Here is an 11,203-nt window from a genome sequence, read left to right as displayed (position 1 = left end):
GGGCTCCCTTATGTATGAAATTAAATTTGTTTTTCTCATGTTAATCAGTTTTATATCAATTTAATTATTAGACTCACCAAAGAATGTAGAAGAGAGAAGGGATACATTTTCTGAGCCTGCAGAATCGTACACATGTGGCCTTCTGTACCTGGGTTCTTTCTCTTCGCGTAACGTTTTTGAGGTTCCTCTGTGGTGCAGCAGGTATCAGTTCCTCATTCCTTTTTATAGTTGAATAATAGTGCATTGTACAGACATACCACGTTTCATTCATCCAGCGAACACTTAGCTTATTTCCATTTTTTACTATAATGATTAATGTTGCCATGAACATTAGTGTACATGTGTTTGTGTGAACATGTTTTCAGTTATTTTGGCTATATACCTGAGAGTGGGATTGTTGGATCAAATGGTAACACTATGACTAACTTTTTGAGGAACTGCCAGATTGTTTTCTAAAGTGGCTGCACCTGTTTACGTTCCCACTAGCCATGTGCGTTTCAATTTCTCTACATCTTCACCAATGCTTGTTATTGTCCTTATTATAGCCCTCCTAGTGGGTATAGAGTAATAGCTCCTTGTGGTTTTGACTTGCATTTCCCTAATGACTAATGATGTTGAGCATCTTTTTATGTCTGTATCTTCCATTTATATATCTTATTATGATTTATTTAGATTGCTTTAAATTTTTTTCAACAATACTGCAGTTTTCAGTGTACAAGTCTGGCACTTCTTTTGATAAATTTGTTCCTAAGTATTTTATTTATTTATTTATTTATTTATTTATTTATTTATTGAGAGAGAGAGAGCAGGAAAGAGGCAGAGGGAGAGGGAGAGAGAGAATCTTAGCTTGCTCTACAACCAGCATGGAGCCCTATTGTGGAGTTTGATCTCATGATCGTGAAATCGTGACCTGAGCTAAAAGCAAGAGTCAGACACTTAATTAACTGAGCCACTCAGGTGCCCTAGTATTTTATTTTTTTGATGCTCATATAAATGGAATTTTTTCTTTATTTCATTTTCAGATTATTCATTCTAGTGTACAGAAATATGATTGATTTTTATATAATGATCTTGTATCTTGCAACCTTGCTGAATTCATTTATCAGTTCTAATAATTTTTTTATAGATCCCTTAGGATTTTCTATATACAAGGTTGTGTCAACTGCGAATATAGTTTTACTTCTTCCTTTTTAGTCTGGACACCTTTTCACTGCTGTTTCTTGCCTAATTTCCCAAGCTAGAACCTTCAGTACATTTTTTAATTGAAGTGGTGAAATTGGACATCCTCATCTTGTCTCTGATCTAAGGAGGAAAGCAGTCAGTCTTTTTTTCTTAAGGTTTTAAAAAATTTTTTTTCTGAGAGAAAGAAAGAGAGAGAGAAAGGGGATGGTCAGAGAAAGAGGGAGATACAGAATCTGAAACAGGCTCCAGGCTCTGTGCTGTCAGCACAGAGCTCGACGCTGGGCTTGAACCCACGAACCATGAGATCATGACCTGAGCTGAAGTTGGCCACTTAACCGACTGAGCCACCCAGGCACCCCAAAAGCAGTCAGTCTTTAGCTATTAAGTATGCTGTTGGCTGTGAGTTTTTCATAGATGTGTTTTATGTGGTTAAGGAAGTTTCCTTCTGTTTCTGGCTTGTTGAAATTTCTTATCATGAAAAAATGTTGAATTTTGACTTTTTTCCCCCCTGCATTTATTAAGATGATCATGGATCATCTTGTGGATTTTGTTCCTTATTGTATTAAGATGGTATGTTAAATTAATTGATATTCACATGTTAAACCAATCTTGCATTCTTAGGATAGATTCCCCTCAATCATGGTAAGTCATCCTTTTTGTGTGTTACTGAATTGGTTTGCTAGTCTTGCATGGGGACTAAAATCATCCCTAGTTGAGAATTACTATGCTAGAGGAAAGGCTAAATTATGTTTATTTCCCCTTTTTAGTGAACATTTATCTTAGTAGGCAATCAAACATAACAGTGTGTAGCCAGTACTTTGGTCTAATGGAAGGAGACTTTATATAGGATCCCCAGCCACCTCCTTCTGGTGGGCATAGCTGTATCTGGCAGCCCTAGATGCTATGGAACTAAACAAATGGGGCAATCCTTGAGTAAGGCATAGGCAGAAGAGGCAATCAAATGTTTGGACAGAAGATACCTGGCATATAAGGTAGAATTGCAGTTAAGGAAACAAAAAGTCCTTTTGTGGCAGGATTCTCACACAGAGTCGTGACACTGTGGCTCTTCTTTCCAGGAAGCAACTTTATTCCTGCCGGCACTATTCAGTTGGGTTTGTACCCAAAGAACTGAGCCTCAAATGCCACATGGCATAGTTTTAAAATATTTTTTCTACTTCTTTGTCTCCCATATATGGTAACACAAAAACATGTAGTCTGACTAGGTGGTCCCATGTTATAAGGTCTTGAGGGATGTTGTCGCATATAGCTAGGTTGCCTTGAGGTTGTTTGGGTTTTTTTTTACTTTCCTTAGGGAGGGGACCCTACCACACTTTCTTATGATTGGATAGCTCCCAGGTTGGTCTTAGCTCTTCCCAGAGGATGATAATGTGCATATAACCAAGTGTTTTGAGTGCCTTGAATGTTCTGGGCATATGGCCTGAGAACCTCTGAGCCAACTGATTGACTAGACCTAGTTGGGTTAATATTAGTGCCAACCATGCAGGGGCACTCAAAATGTGAGGACAAATTTTGGAAAGACTATGATGTTTGATCTGTTTAAAAAAAGCATTAAAGTATTTATCATGGGAAAAATAGAAAATGTGTTTAACTTCTTTCTGTGTACTATAGGTTTAGTATTGTTTTGAGTTTGAATTCTACATTAGGAATATGGTAGAGAGAAGGTGGGTGAAAAAGGTACATCATAATCTTTTCAGTGCTTAGTGCCCCTGCAGATTCAGCCCTGCCTGTGGGGTTATCAGAATGTGCTCTAGTGGGAAGAGCACAAGTCTTAATCCCCGATTTTACAAAAGAATAAGCTGAGGCTCAGAGAAGTTAAGTCCTTGCTATATAAAGTGTGGTCTGTGGACCAGCATCACAGCATCACCTGGAAGCTTTTTTGGAAATGCCAAATCTTAGGTATCATCTCGGGCTTACTGAATCTGAATATGCATTTTAACAAGAACTCCAGGCGATCTGTGTACAGAGTCTGAGAAGCACTGGGTTGAGAGATTTATTGAGGATCAAAGAGACAGAAAAGCCAAAGTGGAGCCCAATTGTACCTACCATGTATTTGTGTTTTTGATGTCATTATTTACTTCTTTTTATATTGTGTATTCATTAATAAATTATTGTAGTTATACTTATTTTTAAAAAAATTTTTAATGTTTATTCATTTTTGAGAGAGAGACAGAGACAGAGACAGAGTGCAAGCCGGGGAGGGGCAGAGAGAGCAGGAGACATAGAATCCGAAGCAAGCTCCAGGCTCCAAGCTGTCAGCAAAGAGCCCAATGAGAGACTAGAACTCACGAACTGTAAGATCATGACCTGAACCGAAGTCAGATACTCAATCAACTGAACCACTAGGCGCCCCATAGTTATACTTATTTTTAATTCATTTGTCCTTTAGTGTTATTTTTATTTAAAAAATTTTAATGCTTATTTATTTTTAAAAATTAAATTTTTTTTAAAATAGTTTGTTTATTTTTGAGACAGAGAGAGACAGAGCACGAGCAGGGGAGGGGCAGAGAGAGAGGGAGGCACAGAATCTGAAACAGGCTCCAGGCTCTGAGCTGTCAGCACAGAACCTGACATGGGGCTCGAACCCACAAACCATGAGATCATGACCTGAGCCGAAGTCAGACACTTAACCCACTGAGCTACCCAGGTGCCTTAATGCTTATTTATTTTTGAGAGAGAGACAGAGCACGAGCAGGGGAGGGGCAGAGAGAGCGAGACCCAGAATCCAAAGCAGGCTCCAGGCTCTGAGCTGTCGGCATAGAGCCTGACACGAGGCTCGAACTCATGAGCTATGAGATCATGACCTGAGTTGTAGTCAGACATTTAAGTGACTGAGCCACCCAGATGCCTCCGTCTTTTAACCTTTATACTATAGTTAAGTGGTTAACACCCTGCTGTATTTGAATTTTAGTGTATTCTGAATTTGAATGTATACTCACCTTTACCGGAGTGTTGTATATTTTTATGTGTTTTCATGTTGCTAATTAGTGTCCTTTCATTCCAGTTTGAAGAACCCCTTTCAGCATTTCTTGTAAGGCGGGTCTAGTGATGACTCCTTCAGCTTGTCTGGGAAAATCTATATCTCTTATTTCTGAAGGACAGCTCCACGCTGTCAACCTCAGAGCCTGATGTGGGACTTGATCCCATGAACTGTGAGATCATAACCTGAGCTAAACCTAAGAGTCAGACGTTCAACTGACTGAGCCACCCAGGAACCCCTCTATGTTTTCTTGTAGCTCATTGATCTCCCTAAAAACAGCTGTTAAAAACTCTTTAGGTAGATTGCAGGTCTTTGGGGTAGGTTACTGGAGGAGTATTGTGATACAATGGTGATGTCATGTTTCCTCAAATGTTTATCTTTCTTTAAGTCTTGTTGCTATCTTCATGTTTGAAGGCATAGTGACCCTCTCCAGTCTTTACTGAATAACTGTGGGGGAGAAATATCTTCCTTGAATCCTGCTAAGGGTTCTGAGGCTTTATTAGACCTTCTATGGATACCCCTGCTCCAGGCTTCTTGCTTCCTCATGTGGCAGAATTCTTAGGCTGTATGCCTTCTTTTGATCCTTCAGCATACCAAGCTGAGTGCTGAGAGCCTCCCTTTTGCTTTCCCAGGGGTTGTGCTAAATCTCAAGTTTTCAGTCTCTCCTTGAACCAAAGATTTGGGCTGGTGCAGGCTTTCTCTGAGGGCTCACTCGCCATCTTCCAAAGCTCTCTCTTACCACTATTGAGAGCACACATTAGGGAACTGGCTATAGGGTGTGTGTGTGAGAGTAGAGGGGTGAGACTCAAGTAGTGCTGGGATACCTGTGGCCAGTGGGGGGATTTGTGGGTGAGGGACTCCCCAGTAGATCATGGGTAAACTTCTTAATGGAGTCCATGACACAGTTATTAGGGTCTGTGTCTCCTTAGTGCCCTGAGAGCCCTATCTACCACTATGCAAGCTACTTCCTGTCCCCCATGTGTGAGCTCACAATTCAGTATTCTAGGTGCAGTGAGACAGAAATGGGCTTCTTTGGCCCTGTCCTGCACAGATATAGAAGCTGGGTGCCCACTCATGTGCTTTCACTTTCCACTCTGGGAAAAATCATGGGCTAAGAAGGCCTCTCTTGGGGGAGGAGTGATGTGGGTAAAGTCAAACTATTCCTCTTACCCTCTCCAATGAATCCAAACTCAGTTTTTGTTTTTTGGTTTTTGTTTTTTTTTGCTCTAATGGTGTTCTGGAACCTCTGCTGGACTCCTAGACATCCACAAAAGTCTTCTTGTTCATGGATAATTGTCTCAGATAGTGCCTTCCAGGGGCTCCTGGACCATGGGCAAGAGAGTCCAGAGCCAGTTCCTGGTCCACAGCAGGGTCCACAGCTGAGCCTTAGTGCCCTGTATGGGTGGGCAAGAATTCTCCTAGGTCCCTTGGTAGATGGTGCTGCATCCCATAGCTCCCACGAAGGTACTTGTGACCTTGGAAGGATACCAAATTGTTGTTGATGGGGGGATATGAGTGAGGAATGTCTAATTTGGCCAGTTTACTGATGTCATTCCCTGGGTGTTTTCTTAGACTACTGGTTAAGAAAAGATGCCATATCCTATGACTAAAATGCTTGTTGTTATGGAGAGATGGCTTTTGAGACCTAACCCTTTTCCCCCCAAAAACAAAAAATCTTAAAGAAGAAGCCAAAGGCAAAAATGTTCCAGCTTAATGTTTTCTAAGGAACTGACTGATGTAATAAACACTGTGTGGTCCGGAACATGGTAACTTGACTAAAATTCAGATGGAACAAAGTAAATGATCTGGTTGTGGAGACTTTTTTTTTAATGTTTTATTTATTTCTAGGAGAGAGAGAGAGACAGTGTGAGCAGGGGAGGGTCAGAGAGAGAGGGAGTCACAGACTCTGAAACAGGCTCCAGGATCTGAGCTGGCAGTCAGCACAGAGCCCGACTCGGGGCTCGAACCCACGAACCACAAGATCATGACCTAAGCGAAAGTCGGACGCTTAACTGACTAAGCCACCCAGGCACCCCTGGTTGTGGAGACTTTTAGTGGTAACACGTTAGGGGGTTGGTGGTGAGAGTTAGGTTTTAAACACCTGAAAATACTAAAACATTTTTTTAAAAAGTTTTTTCTATTTCCACCCTACTAGGAAACATCCTCACCTCCTCTCCAAAAGAGAGAGACAGAATGCAAGCAGGGAAGGGGCATAGAGAAAGGGAGACATAATCTGAAGCAGGCTCTAGGCTCCAAGCTGTCAGCACAGAGCCCGATGCAGGGCTCGAAACCAAGAACCATGAGATCATGACCTGAGCCGAAGTTGGTCACTTAACAAACTGAACTACCCAGGCACCCCAGAAAAAACTTCTTTGGAAGGAATTGAAACCAATTACATTTTATAGATATTTATTTGCCATCTGCAGTCAGTGTGCATGCTAGTTTCAGCACTTTAATGAAATAGAGAAATACTGACCCCATCTGGGAGGCTTCCATTTTGTTTGACTTCTCTTCCTCTGGGCTTCATTTATAATGTCTTCTGCAGGTATTCTTAGACCCTCTAGGTTCTCTCTGTGTAACCTTTCAAATCTACCCAAACTAGCTCCACTCCGCTAAAGACTCACATAGTTGAAGCCTTCAGGAGACAGTATTTTGGATGACTCCAAGGAGTCTCTCAAAGTCCACTTGCCCTTTAAGAACTTCTTCTAGACAGGTAATTTTCCTTTCTGCTGTCCTGGGACTTAAACATTAAACTGGATATCTCTTTAGGGTCAACCCACTGGACCACTTGGCAAGGCCCTATTCACATTTTATTCTACATCTTTGTTGCATATCTCCTACCTTTGGAAAATATAAAGTAATTGCTAGAATGTGCCAAGAAAGCAACCTTACTTTTATATTGAAAAAATGGAAAGCCTAACTTAGAAATTACTCTTTTTAACTAGAAAAATATCTGCACTTTAAGATATTTACCAATAATAAAAACTGCTAAGATTTATTAAACTTTGTCATATGTCAGACACTATACTAAGTTTTACTTGCCTGTAATATCTAATCCTCACAGCAACCCTGTAATATAGATACGATAGATACATAGCCCATGGGGGTGCCTGGATGGCTCAGTCAGTTGAGTGGCTGACTCTTGTTTTGGCTCGGATCATGATCTCACGGTTGGTGGATTCAAGCCCCGCATTGGGTTCTGCCCTGGCAGCATGGAGCCTGCTTGGGATTCTCTTTCCCTTTCTCTCTGCCCCTTTACTGCTCTTGCTCTTTTTCTCTCTCTCTCTCTCAAAATAAATAAACACTTAAAAAATATATAGATACTTATACCCATTTTACAGATGAGGAAACTGAGATTTAGGGAAGTTAAATCACTAAAGTTAAAGAATGTGCCCACAAATCTAGTAATGAGCACAGCAGGAATTCCAAACCTAGTTTCCCTTTTACCTGAACCGGGCCTCATGATCAATCACACACACTATGAAAGGAAAGAAGATCCTAAATCTCCATCCTCCCCTAGCTCCTGAGCCATGTACACACACACAGTATTTTACTGATGAGGACTTTTAAAGGCCATTCTCTCTAATACTAATTTTATTTCTTCCGAAAGTCAATCAGGTTAATACAGATGGCTAACATCTACAAATAGAATGTCCCACTTCCATTTAAAAACACCTCCTGGGGCTCTGGCTGGCTCAGTCAGGAGAGCATGAGACTCTTGATCTTGGGGTCATAAGTTCGGGCCCCATGATGGGTGTAGAGATTACCTAAAAATAAAATATTTAAAAAACAAAAACAAAATAAAGCAAAACAACACAAAAACAGCCTCGTGTTCCACTGGAGAATACCATTTCCTTTTTTCCCTCGTAATGAACCCTTCTTTAAACCATGGCACTGGCATTAGTTCTCAAGCACGTCACCCTCTCAGCTTCACCCTTCCTCCAAAGAAAAACCATCAACTCCTTGCCGAGAATGGCAGAGAATAAGAACAAAAGAAGGCAAGAATTGTCTAAATTTAAAGTGCTGGAAAATCCAACATTTTATTTTACTACATTTTGGTGACTACATAAATGCTGAAACATTTTAACACTGAAAAGCATGATGGCATCATCACTTGCTTTTTTTTCTTTTTTTTCTTTTTTGCTTAGCAAACACAGCAGATGATATTGCACGGCATAAAGTGAGAACAGTAGCGAAGCTTAAAAAAAATGAAAGAAACCTTAATGCAGTACAGGAGATACTCATAAACAAACCAGAATAATGCCTAATGCATTACACTTTTTGTTGCTACACACAAAAATACAGAAGAAGCATTGGACAGAGAGAAAGAGAGAGAGAGACAAAATATTAGCGAACAACCATAACTGGGTACAATAATCATTTAGTCTGAAATGCAGATGCAACGTAGAAACTACCACTGCTTTCTAATTGACGAAGAAAATGACAACAACGTTTGTCTTTTATCAAAAAAACCTTCTAAGCCCCTCATGGTTAGGTTTTTAAATTAATTATTTAATTATGTATTTACCTTTTTTAAAAATTTTTTTTTTTTTTTTTTTTTTTTTTTTTTTTTTTTTTCATTGCTAAGGAAGAACTCCCTCTGCTCTTGGAAGATTTTCTACTCTACTGATCTTTTTAAAATTTTATCTTTAATTTTTTTTTTTTACCTGATGATTGTCTTAGGCACCCTCCTTACATAATAAACCATCAAGCTAACTTGAACAGGGAAACTGAGTCACACTCAAACAATAGCGAAGGTCAAAGGTGTACTGAAAATACAAGGGAGGGGGGACAGGTCTAAGTGAGTGACACATGGGCTGCCTTCTGAAGGGACAAGGAACACAGGGAGATATGAAGACAACTACCGAAGCAAATGGAAGACAATGTTTTAAAGTTTATTTTGTTAAAAAATACTTGTCACTTGGTTCATATGGCAAATCTAAAATGAGCCCACAATGATTATGTAATAAATGCAGAACATACCACAAAAAGAAAAATCAAGACTAACACAGAAACAGAAAATATGACCTTGTGAATACAACTCCGTTCAGTGTTTCACTGCTGATGGTAGAAGTCTACTCCCTTAACCATTTTCCTGGGCTTTCTGTAACTCACTGCTCAACATTTGTATTAAAAACAAATAATTAGTCAATGCTTACCAATGATCCTGCAAGTCAGAGCAGAATTATTGCCCTATTAACATACATAACGAGTATAAAAATGTTTCTAAGAAAATGGAACATTTGACCCAAAGTCTAAGCCCTCCCTTTCCTTCCCCACCCCTAATACCCTTGCAAAAGAAAAGATAAAATTCTTGTATTGAGAGGAAAAGTATTTACACCTATGGATTTATGCCATGTAGTTGAAGCAACTTATTTCAGCAAAATAAAACAAAGCAGTGGGCACCGGCGCTTCTGAGGATGCTGCTAGTTGGCTGAGAATTGTGTGTTTGTGCTGACCTAAACCAGGGGCAAGAATCTGAACAGCCTCGATTAAGGGAGCCTGGGGCAGGGAGCATCTCTGGTGTGGACAAGAAAAGTAGTGTGAAGATGAAGAGTGAGAAGAGACAAACTCAAATAGGGCTGGGGTATATTCACTCAGGACTCTGACATTTGAGGAGAGCTCTTGCCAGTTTGGTGGGGGTAGGGGGGAATGGATGGAGGTGGGAGGCAGGTGTGGTGTGTGTGTGCAGGGGAGCATAATGTAAGTAGCAGATTACAAGAAACAGATGTGCATAGGAGCATTAACTGTGAAGCAATTTCTTTGATAATTGGGGCCGAGCAATCATGTCTTGCTTTCCTATGGGTTGGCCAGACAGGCAGGAGCTGGTCTGGGCTGCCTCTCAGCCTTGACTTTCTCAGTCAGGGCATGAAGCCATCACACTCTCCTCAGCTCCGAGGCAGGAATTGCCTCTCTGCCCTGCCCCCTGCCTCAAAGCAGTTCAGAAACTTGGTGAAACTTAAGAGGATTTCCAAATTCAAGTTAGCTTGCCTCTTTGAGTTTTTTTTTTTTTTTTTTTTTACACTCTTTACTTCTCATACCCGTGTGAATGGTTTAAAAAAAAAAAAGTAGCAAAGTATCTCACAAATGCCGGTGCTTTGAAACATTAAACAACTCTTAAATTCTTTGGAATTTCAGGTCTAACCTGCAAAATAATCTTTTCTAAGAAAAAAAATTAATAAATTAAAGGAAGAATAACGCCTTTCTCCTTTCTAAGCGATGAAAAGGACTACCTTGAAACACTCATTTTGGCATGTACAAGTGTTTTGAGGGGGGAACCTGGCAGTGTTCACAACACACATTGAAGTGCCTGCTAAGAAGAAGCTGAAGATACACCCTGCAGTTCCGAGAAGCTCTTGCCTTCAGCTTTATCTTAGCATCAAGAACAAAAAGATTGTTAACGTAAAGCTTTGGCCGTTCAATTCTACTATATACATTTTAAAAACTACAGTCATAAATTAAAGCAGTGATTAAATAAGCTCATATAAAATGTAATTAAATTAAAAAAAATCACAGCACATTATAGAGAAAAATAGGAACCAGTTTCACAAAAAACAGATTATATATATATATATATATATTTTTTTTTTTTACCCTGTGGAAACAAATTTACTACAAAACACAAAAGCTTCGTAAGTAACCATCAAAAGGAGAATCATTTCTTATTCCATTCTTGCATTTTTTACACAACCCTTAACCCACCTGGGGAACATTTCTGGAAATTAAGTCTTCCTTGAGCAACAGAGCAGTTCTGCCAAGAAAATAAACCCCAAACCGAAGGGGGGAGAGATGGGGGGACATCCCAAACATACAAACTACAAAATAAATAAGAATTATAAAGTTTTTTTTAAAAGTAACCTTAACAATTATCAAACTAGTAAGTTCTGCCTTATCACATAGACTCTCTATACAACATAACCCTAAAACTTTATTACTATGAGGTATTTGGAGGAATTGGTAAAAGTGATGCACGGCCTGCCTGGTGAAGGGGCTCGGTGAAGTGGGGGGAACTTGAGAGGGAAC

The sequence above is a fragment of the Hyaena hyaena genome, unplaced genomic scaffold (assembly GCF_003009895.1).
Source record: "Hyaena hyaena isolate Hyena2069 unplaced genomic scaffold, ASM300989v1 scaffold_120, whole genome shotgun sequence".
NCBI classification, from domain to species: Eukaryota; Metazoa; Chordata; class Mammalia; order Carnivora; family Hyaenidae; genus Hyaena; species Hyaena hyaena.
Note: the sequence above shows the minus strand (reverse complement) of the source record.